This window comes from Mercenaria mercenaria, chromosome 5 (assembly GCF_021730395.1).
Source record: "Mercenaria mercenaria strain notata chromosome 5, MADL_Memer_1, whole genome shotgun sequence".
NCBI lineage: Eukaryota > Metazoa > Mollusca > Bivalvia > Venerida > Veneridae > Mercenaria > Mercenaria mercenaria.
The window spans coordinates 11,307,631-11,325,116 of NC_069365.1; the positions used below are offsets into that span (position 1 = coordinate 11,307,631).

At 37.4% G+C, this 17,486-nt stretch overlaps 1 protein-coding gene across 3 annotated transcripts in view; it reads right to left on the bottom strand.

Moving 5' to 3' along the window:
* The window catches only part of LOC123556442 (uncharacterized), a 468,205-nt gene that overhangs the window by 354,151 nt on the left and 96,568 nt on the right, over positions 1-17,486 (bottom strand). The window lies entirely within an intron of this gene.

Sequence of the window (17,486 nt, forward strand, 5' to 3'; positions counted from 1 at the left end):
CCGTGTTTAATTTACCAACAAAGCACGCAAAACTAAAATCTATTTCCCAAATAACGTTTACTAAACGAACTAGTGCGTTACATACATTACTATTTGGATTGTAATTTAATGGTGAGTTATAAAGAATCTATTTTCTTTATACAATTTCCAGCATGTGATTCGGGATGGCACGGTAAGAACTGTTCTGGACAATGTGGTAGCTGTAAGAATGATGAAACTTGTAACAATACAAATGGTGAATGTAGTAGTGGATGTAGTCCAGGATGGTTAACCGCGATGTGCAATATATGTAAGGAACGCATCACTAACTTTACTGCAAACGTATTTTTTTCAATTGTACAAACATTATTCAAATCAGGTAACAGAAATGCAATATCTGAAATGAGCCTTTTAAATATTGATCTCGGAAAATCTGAGAAATTTCTTCCAAAATTTATTTTAGCTCACCTGAATCGAAGGTTCAGGGTGAGCTAATAGTATAGGCGGATGGTCAATCGTCCGTCGTCCTTTTTTTCACTTAAACATCTTCTCTGAAACCGCCAGTCAGAATAACACTAAATTTGGGCTGTTGGTATTCTGGCGAGGTCCTGTATTACGTTTATTCAAATGGGGGCAGTTGATTCATTTAGGGAACGCTAGAGCTGAATAGATCTTCATCAAACTTGGTCTGTAGCATCATTATAAGGTCTTGTCCCATAACTCGCCCAAATGGTGGCACTTGGCCCCTTTTAGGAGCTGCTAGAGCCAAAATTAAAAATACTTTTAAATGACTTATTCTCATTAACAGCTTGAAGAACTTTCATCAAACTTAGTCTGTAATATCATTATAAGGTCCTCACCCAAATCTTTTAAATGGGGGCACTTGGCCCATTTTAGGAGCCGCTAGAGCAAAAATTAGAAATACCTTGAAAGGACTTCTTCTCATGAACCGGTGATGGAAGGATCCTCTTCAAAGTTGGTCTGTAGCTTCATTAAAGATTCTCTCCTCATTTTGTACATATTGGGGCACTTGGCCCCTTTTGAGGGCCACTAGTAATAAAAATAGAAATGCCTTGAAAAGACTTTTACTCATGAACCACGTAATGGAGCTTCTTCAAATTTGATCAATAGCATCATTAAAAGGTCCTCTCCAATTGTATTCAAATGAGGGCACTTCGCCCCTTTTAGGGGCTGCTTGAGCTAAAATTAGAAATACCTTTAAACGACTTCTTCTCATGAATCGGTGGAAGAATCTTCTTGAAAGTTGGCTTATGGCATTATGTAAGGTCCTCGCCCAATTTTGTTCAAATGGGAAGACTTTAAATGAATTCTTCCCATGAACCACTTGATGGATATACATCAAACTTGGTCTGTAGCACCATTAAATTCCTATCCCAAATTTATACAAATCGGGGAAGTGAGTCCTTTTTAGGGACAGCTAGAACTAAAAATAGAAATCCCTTTATAAGACTCTTTCTCGTGAACTGCTTCGTGGTTTTCTCATAAATGTTCAGTTTGGGGTGTTTGGCCCCTTAAAGGGTCAGATGGTTAAGGTCCTCTTCAGGTGAGCGACTTAGGTCCATTTTGGCCTCTTGTAGATTTTGAATGAACGATATTAAAAAGAAATATACAAAACATTGTTGCATTTGCGGAACATTACATCATGTGATAATGGGCTTTATGGTGACGGATGCAACGAAACTTGTGGATATTGCTTGACTGATCAGACTGATGAGATCTGCAGCCACGAGGACGGATCGTGTTTACATGGGTGTGACTCCGGTTTCCATGGAAAGTTGTGCAAAACAGGTATGTTGCTCGATAATCATACATGTTTCAGAAGTTGTTCCGAATGCTTCAATTTAATTGCTATTTGAAGATTAATCAATGTAATTTCAGTCATTAACAATAAATGCCAGTTTTTCACTTCACATAGGAACAGTTCAAGTACGTTCTGCTTAATTCTCGTCAACGAGTATTTGGTTTGTGCATTTTATCTGAAGATTTCATTACAATGTTGAGGTTTTCCATTGTGACAAATAAGTAACACAGTGTTAATAATTACATTATGAATATTGCATACACGTTTTGTAAAGTTGTGTCAGACCTTTTAGTGTTAAATGTTTTGTTGTTTTCCGAAATTGACAAAAATAGTTCTACGCGAATGACGTCCAGTAACATCTACTTTTGTCCAAAATCTTCATTCACGTTACATTGTTTTACTTTAAGATTTTGAAAACGTACTTAATGACTTTGTTTGACCTTCAGTTTGTTTTATGACTTTTTGTTGCATGTAGATTCTTTTGTTTTGTTTTTTCCAAATAATTTGCAACTTTGTATATTCCTTTATTCTTTTACTAAAAGCTTTTGATAGAAACCTCTAAAAATATACAGATATCGTTTTTTTCATGTTTAAGTAAAAATAAACTAAACGTTCTGTTACAAACTAGATAATTCAAACAATATGTAAAAGCTTGACTATTAAACAAGGTTAGACTCCCCAGTTGTGTTCTTGCCATTGACCTTTTGTATGTTCTATTGTCGTATATGCCTGTGTCTGTTTATTACCTCCTTGTTTTTTTTCAATATTCCAATATGTATTTCCATGACAAGTATTGTATGGAGCTACATGCTTTGAATGAGCCTTTTCTGTCCTGTTTTACATACAATTTGTGGTGTTGGCGTTTTACCATAAATCATAGTGTTATAATATGCCAGTGTTACTATTTTTAAGATGTCAATTTTGCTAACCCCCACCTCAGTTTACATGTAAATCATTTGTTTCATACTTATGAAATAGATTATTCACATCAAGTACATGTTGGTCTGCATAATTGTTTAGGTTACATCACTTGAATAGTCATAATTTTGCATATTTCTTCGATTTTCTGAGATATTATTGTTTTGATAAGTTGTTGTTGTCGTTGGGATTTTTGGCAAGTATAAATGCAAACGTTCCGTACATTTCCGTGTTCTGGAGTCACACCACTATTATAAATTACTCTTGTTACAATGTTTAATATTAGGAACATCCAATTGTTACGATATGCTGTGTATTTTTCATGTTTTTGTTGTTTTCTGTCGAACGGCAATTTTCTTTACCGGGCAAGTCGGACATTGTAGCGCTGCCCGTTCAGTATTTTGTTTTTGTGATTATACGAAAATTACACATATTTCATTAATGTATTGCATATGTAAATGTTCATAATCAAATAATCTATTTCTTTTATGTCAATATTTTACCATTGTATTGTGCATTGTTCTTGTATTCGGCGAGGGACGGTAGACCGAGTCTGCCGTTTGGATCTCTGGAACGGTAAAGTCAAGTTGCCTTTCATGCGTTATGATTGTTTGAACGGTAGACCGGCACTCGCAGATTCTCTATATATTTGAACGTTGGGTTCAATCAGTACCGTTCTTGGTCACCCAGTTAAATTGCCAAGCAACAATGTAAACAAATAGTATGATGACCGGCAAAATTCAAAACAAAGTCGAAATTAACTGAGATTGCCATTTCTAGATAAATGTGACTGCCGTTCAAGTTAATGCCGTTCTTAGCTATTTGATCATCTTTATATTTGAAGTCTTTGCCAGGCGTTAACGTAAGTGCAGTAAATCTAACTGGGTTATGAGACAAGTCAAAAATACCGTTCGCCAGTATAATGTTATAATGCCGTTCTGAATTAGCAGTACCGTTCTGCATTTTCTGCTAGATGGTAAAAACTGTTTGCATGCCGTTTCGAACTAGAAATACCGTTCGCAGATTTTGCTAGATAATAAAACTTGTTTAAATGCCGTTCTAAATAAAATTGTGTTGATTTCAAATCGACTTCCGTTATGTTGTCATCCTGACGTAAATATATAGTGTGACGTTGCTAACATTTTGGTGTCAGAAGCCAGGATAGCTAGCGTCAAAAGCTATCCAGAAGTCACGCCTTTAAATAGACGAAATATATTTTGAATAACGACTAGCAAGAAAGACCTGTTATAAAATTACCATAATCATGAGCAGAGATAGTGATCCAGATCCAGAAATTCAGTTCAATATTGGTGATAGAGTCTTCTATGTTAATGAAGATGTTGATGCATCTGACAATGAATCAAACGGGCATATACCCGATACACCGAGTGTGTCACTATCCAGAAGTCGACAGGATAACAACTAGCACAGTGTAACGCCTCTTGTGTGCGACCAGCACAGCATAACGTCTCCTGTGCGCCACCAGCACAGTGTATCACCCTTAGGGTGAAACCAGTCTATAGAACCTTTGATTTGAGGATCTCCCCAGATCGCTATGGGCAGAGTCATTCGCGTGGAAAGTCTTCACAGATTGGTCGTGATGTGAGGTCTGTACGTGACCACTCCGACAAGCGTAGTAACACAAGGAGAGATGATCTTAACTACCGAGAAAGCTTGAGATATGGTGAACAAGATCTTAGCCCTAACAGACAACACTGCTATAGACGCCATTTCGAACAATATAGGCAGAACTAAGATTACAATGATCGCAACCATAGCAATTATTACCCAAATCATATGGTCTACCCTTATGCTCCTCTTCGAACGAATCATTATCGCGACCCTTACAGCTATGATCGGCCATAAAACAACGCTGTTCCCGCAATCAAACCAGAATCATACAACGGTGATACTCTATGGAAAGAATACCTATCTCATTTTGAGAATTGCGCCGACCTAGGTGAATGGTCCCATTCAATGAGAGCACTTATCCTCGCTTCATGCTTACGGGGTCAGGCTTGTACTTTCTACATGAATTTGGATCAAGCACCACAACGGAATTACCAAACATTGATTGATCAAATGAAACACAGATTTGGCGGCAGTGTTCATGAAAGGAAGTGGCTAAACCTCCTTGAGAGTCGTCAACGTCAACAGGGAGAGAGTATTACTGCCGTTTGTGACGATCTCAGGAAGTTGACAAAGAAAGCATACTACCAACTGGACAGCAAAGCCCAAGATATAATAGCATTAAACCAGCTTTACAAATTGGTATCCGTGGAAGCTAAATGCAGATGTATTGATCGAAACTGCAGTACTCTGCAGGAAGCAGGAAGCATCATTGAGCGTTATAAAGCAATAGTTGGACAACCCAATGGCAAACCGACAAAAAGCAATGTTCGCGCAATCGACACAAATGGTATGGAGCCACAGTTAACCAATGTCCTACAGGTTGGAAGTAGTCGAAAACGCCGTTTCGACTACGGAAGAGAAGAAAGAAGATGTTGGAACTAAGATTGAGCCACAAAGAAATAGCCGTTTTTGATACCAAAATTGGACGAAATTCGTATTAGAATTTGGTGGTGTGATACCTAAAGTCGTGTTTTTGTAAACAAAAGAAAATTTTATAGAAAATTGATTTTTAAACGATTTTAGACTCTATTTTACAATTTTTGATATTGGAGAACACAATATGGACGTGCTGAGATCAATTATATTCATCATAGTTATTGGAAGAAAAACTGGTGACTTTATATTTACTGAAAACCCTGAGAATGAGCTGTACCACCCCCACTTTTTTGTAACAGCGAGTGATCTGACCATTTCATATGGACAAAATACGTTTTACCATAACTTTGTCAATTCATTTACTGATGTTTCTAAAAGAACTTCACACATTCGCATTACTAAAAGTCAGAAAACTACCCCAATGTGGCTTCTACTATGTGGTGACGTTCACCCATGCCCCGGTCCGGTCCATAGAGAAAATAGTGAAAAATCTGGCATTAACTTTCATCGAAAGCGTGGTTTGCATTTCATTCATCTAAATACACGTAGTTTGATACCAAAATTGGACGAAATTCGTATTCTAGCCAGAAAATACAATCCTGCATCTATATTCATATCTGAAACTTGGCTTGATACATCTGTGCCAGACTCTGAAATTCATATTTCTAATTATAATGTTCAAAGAAGAGACAGGCCGGACGGTCGAGGAGGTGGCGTTTGTGCTTACATAAGGAATGACCTGGCGTTTAACCCCCGTCATGATTTAACCATCCCGGATCTGGAGGCTACCTGGATGGATATTCTTCTGCCCAAATCCAAACCCATACTTTGTGGAGTCATCTACAGACCACCAAAACAGCTTAACTTTTATAACATCCTGGAAACACTGTGCCATTCTTGTGATGATTTTATTACACGTGAAACCTGAATTTTCGGTGATTTTAACACAAATGTTAGTGGTATTAAATGTTCACTTCTTAACAACTTATCATCTTTTTGTGAGCTTTTCAATTTTAAGCAGTTAATAAAGGATCCTACCAGAATCTCACAATCATCATCTACAACAATTGACCTCATACTTGTTTCAGACAAAGATAAAATTTCAAATAGTGGTGTTGTTGATGTATCTTTGAGTGACCATTCTATGATATTTTGTACCAGGAAAATTACTCGTTCTTCAATTGGTAAACACAACAATGTTAAAATCAGATCTCAGAAAAACTATAATAGAGAAGATTTTCAACAGTCATTACTTTCATCTGACTGGTCATCTGTTATACTTAGTGATAATGTTAGTGAAGCATGGTGTAATTTCAAAAACATTTTTCTGTCTGTTTTGGACATGCATGCCCCTGTAAAGGAAGTTCGCATTAAACAGCGAACAGAGCCATGGATCAGTGATGACATTCTACAAAGTATCAATATTAGAGACAAAGCTTTTAATTTGTACAAAAAGATGAAAACAACTGAACATTATGAATATTTTAAACATCATAGAAATAGTACTCAAACTCTTATTCATAATGCAAAGAAAAATTATTGTGTAGAAGGCAATAAATCAGACTCTAAATCTCTCTGGAAATGTTTAAAACAGCTTGGTTTGCCATCTAAGAAAGGTGTTAGTTCTTCTAGCAACATTGGTTTGAAAATTGATGGAGAAGTCAGCTTTGATTTTTTAAAAGTTGCTGAAAAATTCAATAGTTTTTATACAACCGTTGCATCAAAATTAATTGAAAAACTGCCAAGTAGTTGTTTTAAATATGGTAAATCATTTGTAAATAAATTTTATTTATCTAAAGGTAATTTTCCAAATAGTTTTTCATTTTCACTTGTTTCTGAAAACAAGATTCTGAAGTATCTTAATAAACTTAGTGCTAATAAGGCTACTAGTTTAGATGGCATCCCCTGTAGGTTTTTAAGGGACAGTGCTTCAGGTATAGCCAATCCTTTGACTCATATTATCAATCTTTCATTTATCCAGGGTTCTGTTCCCGATGATCTTAAGAATGCCCGGGTTATCCCTCTTTATAAGAAGAACGATAAAACCGATGTTGGTAACTATCGTCCTGTGTCTATTTTATGTATACTTTCCAAGATTTTCGAAAGGGTCATTTATGATCAAATGGAAGGTTACTTGAATGAGAAAAAAATCTTATACAGTTTTCAGTCGGGGTTCAGACGTGGATTTTATCCATCTTTCAGATTTTGTCAAGTTTCAAATGGATAAAGGTAACATGGTTGGAATGGTTCTGCTGGATTTACAGAAGGCATTCGATACAGTTAATCATAGTATTTTGTTAATGAAACTGAATGCAATTGGCCTTAGTTCAGATGCTGTTCTCTGGTTCCAATCATATCTTTCTGATAGACACCAGTTAGTTGCTGTTTCAGGTGTCCATTCCAATCGTGCCCCTGTAATCCTTGGTCCCCTTTTATTTTTAATCTATGTCAATGATATGTCAGCTGTGGTCAAAAATAAGTTATTACTGTATGCTGATGACTCTGGAATTCTTGTATATGGGAAAAATATAGCTGATATTGAGTCTATTTTATCTATGGAAATGGAAAATGTAAGTAAATGGCTTGTTAATAACAAGCTTTCACTCCATCTTGGTAAAACAGAGTCTATTCTCTTTGGGTCTAAGCCTAGGTTAAAGACACAAAATGTTTTAAATGTTTCTTGTAATGGTACATACATTCAAGCAACCAGTTCAGTGAAGTATCTGGGTGCTACATTAGACCAAAATCTTTCAGGTGATGAAATTGCACGTTCAGTGGTCACAAAGTCTAATGCCCGGTTAAAATTCCTTCATAGAAAGAATCAGTTCTTGGATCTTCATACTAAGAAGCTTTTAGTAATGTCTCTGATACAGTGTCATTTTGATTATGTATGCTCTAGTTGGTATCCAAGTTTGACCAAGTATTGGTAAAATAGGCTTCAAACTACTCAAAACAAAATGATCAGATTTGTTTTGAACATGGATAGTAGGTCTCATGTTGGGTCAGAGCAATTCAAGTCTCTAAATTGGTTGCCTGTCTCAAAGAGAGTAGATCAGATAACTCTCTGTCATGTCCATAGAATAAAATCAGGCACTGCACCGGAATATCTTAAGGAGCATTTTACATCCCATTTTCCAGCCAATGACCATTTTACCAGATCTAGAGTGTCTGCACTTCCATCATCAAATTCTTTTGATTCTAATTATTCCTTTGTTGATACTGGTCGGTTTTCTTTTCCAGAGAGGATGGGTAGCTTTGGCAGAAAGTCTTTTGCTTACAATGGGATTGTTTTGGTGGAATGGTCTCCCTCAACATCTTAGGGATATTGAATCTTCCCATTCATTTAAGCATGCCATCAAATCCTATTTAATGCCTAATTGATTTTAATTAGTCTTTCAGTTTTAGTATATTAAAATCTTTTAATTGATTTAAGCGGACAAGTGTAAAAAATATAATTTTTATCTCAGTCATTTATATTTTTTATTCTGGCTGTTGTACTGATTACATTTAAATGTAGCTGTACTGACATTTTTAAAGTATAAATATTTTTATTCTCGTCAGAAGTAGTGAGTTTTCTATTTTGGCTGACAACTTTGTGATCATATTATCATTCATTGATCATTCCTCATGAAATATTATGTGATAAATCTTAACTGTGATACATATATGTGATCTCAATTAGCTTTCATAAATTGTTTAGTATTTAAGATTATGTATCTTGCTTTATTACTCAAAAATATAATAGGTAAACATGACTTTCTGTGTCATGCCGCCAATAACAGGGACCACAATGGAAATAAGAAGAATCATTTCATCTTTTTTGTGTTATCCCTGGTATTGGTGAGCATTACATGGCTTTGTTGAGTAATATGATATAATTGTCTAATGATTTGTTGGTTTGTCACTATTTAATATTTATTATGCATTGATTTGTCATTTGTTTTATCGCTATATTGCCATGTCATGTACACTTGTGCCAAATAAAACTTACTTACTTACTTAGGCCTAGATGTTATATATGTAACTCAGACCAGAACTTACAAAGGGAATATCCGAAAAACAACCGAGATCACTACAATGCATACCGTAATTACAACAACGGAAGTAATAGAAGAAAAAATTAGCAAAACCAGAAAAGATCTGACACTTACCAAAAGAGCTCTGGATCTGAGTCGTTAAACTAGAGGATGTCGAGTCAGTAGACCGGGCTTCGACATGTCTGACGAGAAAAGGCCTACAGTTAATGAACCATCAGACTCCGTGAGAACAGGACACATATTGGATAAAAAATGGGACAATGGTTTCTATACAAATGGTAGTATATTAGGTGTCGAATGTGAATTTCTGATAGACAGTGGCTCTACTGTCACAATACTTTCTGAAAGAAAATTCAATGAAATTCAAATTGACAAACGGCCCACGCTAAAGCCTTTTCCAAATCCTGTACAAGATGCAAGCGGCGGAACAATCCGTACAATTGGTAATATAGACATATCTATTGAACTTCACGACCATTCTTTACCCAAATTGTGTTAATTTGTGATATAGGTCAGGACGCAATAATCGGACAGGATTTCTTTTTGGCCTATGCTTATGAAGTAAATTACAAGGAAGGTCATATTACCACAGAGTTTAACAAGATCAAACTTTGGATTGGCAGTGAGAAATCAATTTCGTGTAGAGTGCTTGTTCGAAGAACAACGAGTGTTCCAGCCAATTCCGGTTTTTGGTTACCTGTTGACATTGACCAATCAGAAAAGTTAACAGAGTATGGACTCACTGAACCAACTAAACTTACCATAGACAATGCTGCCATACCTGGTGTTGTACAGACGTTTAACGATGACCTTCATGTTAAGTTATTACTTTACACTCTAAGCAGGCTGTGGGACAATGTGAACCTTATATCGACAAGGAAGCAAACATTATTAGAAATATAATCACAGAATCCAAAAGCAATGAGCAATTCAAACGGGAATTACCTGAACATTTAAAAGACTTATTAGAGAGAAGTTCTTCAAATATTTCTGATGAAGAATCTGAACAACGCAAAGATCTCCTTACTGAATACCAAGCGGTATTTGCAAAATCCTCTGATGATCTTGGTGAAACTGATAGAGTTCACCGTCACATACATAATGGTAATACACTGCCGGCCCGACAACATCCACGAAGACATCCAATGGCTGAACGCGAGGCTGAACGAGCAGAAATACAAAGCATGTTAGAGAGAGGTGTCATAGATGAATCAAAGAGTCCTTGGAGCTCGCCAGTTGTTCTCTTGACAAAAAAGGACGGCAGTGTCAGATTTTGTGTCGATTACAGGGTTTTGAATAGTTTAACTGTAAAAGATGCATATCCACTCTTTAGAGTGGATGAATGCCTGGACTCTTTAGCCAATTCGAAATACTTCAGTTAGATAGACTTACCGTCAGGATTCTGGCAAGTGGAAATGGCTCCCGAAGACCGACAAAAGACGGCGTTCAGTTCATGCCTAGGGCTATTCCAGTGGACTGTCATGCCCTTTGGTCTAGCAAATTCACCCTCGACCTTCCAAAGATTAATGGAAGACGTACTTAGAGGACTTCAGTGGATTGAACTGCTATTATACATGGATGATACCATTTCCCCAAGCAATAACGTGGCAGAGAGATTACTGAGATTGCGCAATATTTTCGATCGCCTCCTTGAAGTAAATCTGAAACTAAAACCATCTAAATGCGCCTTATTTCAGACGGAGACGAAATTTCTTGGTCATATTGTCTCTGAAGAAGGGTTGGCCACTGACCCTGATAAAATCTCCGCTGTCAAGTATTGGCCTCAACCCACATCAGCGAAACAAATGCGAAGTTTCCTTGGCCTATGCTCATATTACCGCCGATACGTCTCTGGATTCGCGGGAACTGCACGCCCCCAACATTAGTTGTGCGAGAAGGGTGCAAAATTCACTTGTACTTCTGAAGCAGAGTTAGCATTTCTTCAACTGAAAGAGGCATTGACAAGCGCTCCTGTTCTCGCATATCCACTACCTGATATTGGGTTCATTCTTGACACAGATGGTAGCGATAAATGCGTGGGTGCAGTATTGTCGCAGAAACAGGGAGACCATGAAAAGGACATAGCATACATGAGCAAGTCACTGAGCAAACACGAACAATCCTACTGTACTACGCGGAAAGAGCTATTGGCAGTAGTAACGGTGTTACGAGCTTTCCATTCGTATATATACGGACAGAAGACACTGCTACGCACTGACAACGCGGCAGTGAGTTAGATAAAGCAATTGAAACGACCGTCAGGACAGATAGCACGATGGATCCAAGAACTGGAGATCTACAACTTGACAGTTGTCCACCGTGCTGGTTTGAAGCATTCAGATGCCGATGCGTTATCAAGGCGACCCTGTAAAGTGTGTGTGAGACAGGAACGCCTAAGTGAGACTGAGAGTGATGACGATGATGCATGTGATCCCTCGTATTTGCAATACATACATGTGCAAGAGGAGCCTGAAACCAAAGAACAGGTTGTTGGAGAGTGTGTAAGACTGACCCAACCTGGAACTAGCGGTCCCGACAGATCCTACGTGAAAGACTTTGACCCAGAAAGTTTGCGACAAGCACAAAGTTCTGACCCAGATATAGCTCCACTTTTGCATGCCAAGGTAAACAACGCCGATAGACCTAAGTGGGATGAAGTATCCAGTGGAACGACGGTCTTGAAAACATTGTGGCGTATGTGGGATCGACTGCAAATAGATGATGGACTCCTGCACCGCAATTATTTTGAAACCGATACAGGTGTGGATAGAGCACTGCTTGTAGTACCTTCGAGTACACGTGAAAGTCTGCTTCACTATTTTCACGATATACCTTCGTCTAGGATCCGACAGGATGATATATAAACTGAAACAATCGTTCTACTGGCCGGTATGAAGGACGCTGTGTCTAAATACTGCTCAACCTGTGATAATTATGTCGCAAGGAAGACAACTGCTAATGTGAAAGTTCCGCTCCAACAGTTTCGTGTCGGTGCACCAATGGAAAAGTTAGCATTCGACATATTTGGTCCGCTGCCCATTTCTGAATCGAAAAATAAGTATATCCTTGTAGTTGTTGATTGCTTTACGAAATGGACAGAGGCTTACGCAATTCCAGACCAGGAATCACAGACTATCGTGAAGTAAATGAATTTATACGTCGGTTCGGGACTCCCATGCAAATACATACAGATCAGGGTACCAACTTTACGTCAACCCTTTCCAAGAGAATTTGTGAGTTTGTTCACATCGATAAGATCCAGACCAGTAGCATACGTCCTATGGAAAATGGGACCGCTGAGAGATATATGAGAACACTACAGACAATGTTAAAAATGTATTGTGAAGATAACCAGAGAACCTTGGACGTGTTCCTACCACAACTTCTTATGAGTTACAGGGCATCCACCGATCCGAGTATTGGCACCTGCCCAATTAGGATGGTCCTGGGACATAATGTGGTCATGCCGATCGAACTGTAGTCGGAAAACCAGAAGGTCAAGAAGCAACAGACATCCCAGCTTACAAAGAGAAACTTCAAGTTAACGTCCATGAGCATGCTAGAAAATGTCTGCATAAAACCGCAGGTTATCAGAAGAGACACTGTGACCTTAGGGCGAAGTAAAAGGTCAATGAGAGAAGGACAGCCTACAATCCCAATCGACGTGTTGGTGTTTGTACAAAGCTAACTTCAAAGTGGAAAGGTCCATATATCGTAGTTAAGCAGCTCGATGACGTTATGTATTTAGTCCAGATATCGTCGAAGATGAAGCCAAAAGTATAACATGTTGACCGCCTCCTTCCATACCATGGTCGAAATCCTCCAAAGTGGGAAGTGCGCTGTACAGCGTGCAATCAGTTAAAGTGTTAGTTAGTTGAGTTAGCTGTACCGTGTTTATTGAGGAACAGTTGTGAGGCAGTTATCTGTGATAATTTTAGGTTGTTAACGAAGTCGATACAATCAACGAGTTTGTGAAATCAGTCATGTAATAATGTTAGATTCGCACCGGACGTGGTATTGGGTATGAAGTTACAATAACTATAATTGATGGACTGGTACCATCCATCTTTTTAACTGTTTGTTTTAGGAGGGACCTGTTTGATGGCACATACGTAGTTGCGAGGTGTGCGCATCAAGTACGCGCTAAGACCTGATTATTGCGCCGTGCGAGATGTACCGCGGTCTAAGGCGTGAAGTTTATTGACTGTATCGGTGGCGGCCCCGTATGGGACGCACCTGTGGCTTGCAAAGGAAAGACCAATTTGATGGCAAATATATATGTGGAATTGGAATGTGCACATCAAGTACGAGTTTAACCGAACTAAAGAAATTTGTGTTAACACTGGTAGAAACCAAATTTGAAGCCGCTGACGCCCTAGAATTATTAATAGAACTGAATGCGGAAAATTCACACGTGTGCATGCTGTTTTCAAAGTGAAAAGTAACATTGGCACAAGATATTAATATTTGAATACATTTCAATAAAGAAAGATTATATTATATATACGAGAACGTTTATTTTGTCTTTCAGTATGGAGAGATGTCCAGAGTGTCCCAAAAAGGGGTTTCAGAGTAGAAAACTATTAAAACAACATGTCGGTAAGGAGCGCTCATACTTGGCAGTGATATGCCCATTCTGCCCTAAAGAAAAGACTTATAAAAGAATATTTGACTTGAAAACTCATTGCGAGAAGAGACACAAAGAAGAGATTAAAGACGTACCAGATGATACGTTTACTAAGGCCAACGGATTCTATCTTGCTATTAACCCATAGAAGTTCAAAGAGTTCCGTTCGTCACCTTGGCGCAAAAAAGTCCTTCCTAAAGTCAATGCAGTTATCCACTTCTTGCGCTGAGGTGACGTGTTGTCCCTCCGACAGATTGTCACCGGCAGCAGTAAAGTTATGAACTGTAATGTTGCAATGGGTGGAGAAATGTGAGAACTCTACCCGCATCTTGGATGGTTGGGATGCTGACGATAGTGCATTCCACATGCCAATTGAAATGCAAGTGGTGAACCCTCCAACCCACCAGTCAACGTTGAAAGTTCTTCACATATCTCTCAGCACTAATTTGGCTCCACATACAGACATGCTGTATGATGAGGATAAGGCAAGGGTATATTTTACCCCGTACCTATACGATGACAAGTTAGCCATGAGTGCCGTCGCACGTATTATGGCTGGGACAACAGTAAAGTCAGGTCATCATTCGTTCCATAAGTCAACGGCTGAGAGTGCACCTAGCTTGAGAGCGTCAGTAGCAGCTAAGTTGAAAGTACATTTAAGTTTAATTAGTTCAATCAAGATCAAAAGAGTGGAGTTCGCGACAATAAATCCATCGCCAAAGAGAGCGAAGACGGCTGTCGGCGAGCCGGATCTGCCGGTAGGTAGCGTTACTGACATTGTGGGGCCCCTAATACAAATTCAAACAGAAACCCACAAACCTATTACTACTGAGACTCATACTAACAATTAATTATGTCTCCCACCACAAAGTGGTGTGGGACACATATTGATTTACTCCTCTGTGTGTGTGTGCGTCTGTGCGCGCGCGTGTGTGTGAGTTTGTAAACGTTGCCAACTGGGTAATTTCGTATGAATACACACCAACGTACTGGGGATACGCCTCGAACCGGGGAATTCCCCAGTTCATTTTAACAATACCACGTTATTCCTGACCTTCAAATTAGTCATATCTCGAAATTTGAGCTGATTCTGAGCGATAGAAATTTATTCCCCGGTACGCCGGTTCTGGTCATACACATATCTCACACACAATCAGAATTTTACAACGGTGTGTATCTTTCGCTATTTACTGCAGTTCCCCAGTTTACCTGTATACAACTCGTAGTACATACACACAAAGGTTTAAATTATTTTCACTAATTTAACATAATGCTTTCGTTATTATAAGCTTATGAGTGAAAAGATTATGTTGATTAATTCATCAATTACCAATTAAATATCTTTTTTACGTTCACAAGACAGTATTATATATTTATGTTACCGCATATCTTTTCCGGCTTATTGTGTTACGCGCTTTTATTGCTAAGTTAATGACTTGATTTGACAATACAAATGTTAAATTGAGAATATTATAATACACAGGAACACTACTAAAAATATACATTCTATATATATTCATCGCATTTAACAAACTTTCAACTTCAGGCGCGGTGCTGAAATATACAAATGTACTAATTCCTTTTGAATTACCGTGCTGCATTTGAAAAAATAAATGTAGTATTACCTCCAAAGATGTTCATATATTCAGCTCATAATGCAATTACCTATGTAAATTCAACAGTAATTAATACAGCAAAGCCAGAGAATTTTAATACAGTTTCGTTATTTGTAAAAAAAAGAACAACAACATTTGTACATTAACTTATTGATATTATTTACTACACATCAAAGAAATGCATATGAGGATCTGACTCCAGTACGTTTAAAATACTGATTAAGAACACGTGTATATCATACAGTAGCTAACTTATGCAATTATCTTAACACAGGATTTTCATGCTATTTTCCCGCTGATTTTGTTCAGCAATCGCAATGTGTTGAAATCTGTGATGTAAAAATGTCCCAAAAGTAAAAAAGATACTAATACCTCTCAAAAACCTGTGCTGCATTTGAAACAGCATTTGTTATGTCATTACCTCCTACGATGTTTATACATGTATAAGCAGCTGTCAACTTGTTACGCAATTATCTACGTGTGTTGAAGAGTAGTAAATACTACAAAGCCGAAATAGTTTAATACAGTTTTATTTTATTAAGTATTTGTCAAATTTAGAGACCACATTAATCATAACATTAGTACATTATCTGATTGATTTTATCTACTACACATCAAAGAAAATGACACAAGGATCTGACTCCAATACATTCTTAAAACTGTTTAAACACTTGGAAATTCTAAAGCCTAGATCATAGCTAACTCGTGCATTTACCTTAACACGGGATTTCATGCTATTTTTGCGCGATTTTTGTTTAGCGATCGCCAAGTCTAGAAATTCATGATAGAAAAAATGTTTCAACAAAGCATAGGCTATAAAGTTTGTTGTACATGTCCGAATAATTGTAGTTTACGACGGTTCAAATAAAATGATAATGCTGCGGCTGCACGGGTTTAGGATCATTTGGCAAGAAAATATAGAAACCGTGAGACATCAATTAAACACATGGGAATCACAGCAAAACAATTCTCATGCAAAAAAAAAAAAAAAAAAAAAAATGATGTTCACATAACGAACAGATATATACTACAGAAAAATTGTGCCCAGATTCTGCAACCTGAAACACACTATTTTAAAACTTATGTCATAAATTTGCTATATTTTAGTAAGCGTCTTATCTTTATAAACTGTCGCTTTTAGCATTACAAAAGTTATTAAGTTGTTACACAAAAAAAAACATTGATGTGTAAAGATTGAAAGCTCAAAGTCTCAGTGCGTTACTGACATACCAAGGGTAATTTTTACAATGCATATGCTCATTAACCAAAATTAGTTTTTTTCTGTCATTGACATTCCTATCATTCTACAATAAGTATGAATATGACATACAATTACATCTGCACATGATATTTTCTTCAACGTCAGGTCCGTGAAGTTCAATGTTTTAAGAATTTTGTTTGTTGGACGGGTGGGAACGACCTCACTCACCTGCTTATCAGTTTTGTTCATCCAGTGATATATCACACCGTGCGTTTATTGCGGTAGCATTTTCTGTGGTATTTTGGGGAAATAAAGAACGAAATTATGATGATTGAACTGACAGTGCTGATGAAATAGAACAATCACAGTATTCTACAGATGAGTTCACCGAGGTATTAGAAAATACAATATGTAACGCATCGTATGAATTCTACAACTTATTATTACATGTACTAATCGTTTGATTGAAACTTGAAAACAGAGAAATTTTATTGCGATTGAAGGATTTTATTGAATATAAGGCCTTTAAATACATAACGATATTATTCGTTGTTACATATATGGTTATTTCATACTTCACTCATGTAACTGACCGACACAAAATAAGACATTTCCCTATTAGGTGACACATTAACACAGTATTTATTATGGGTGCAAGTATATTTATCTTTAGTTTTGACAGTGGCATGCGTATGATTTACTGGTATTAATAGCATTAAGGGAAACACAAATATATAATAATCATAAAAATACTTACGATATAAATGTTTTGATTAAA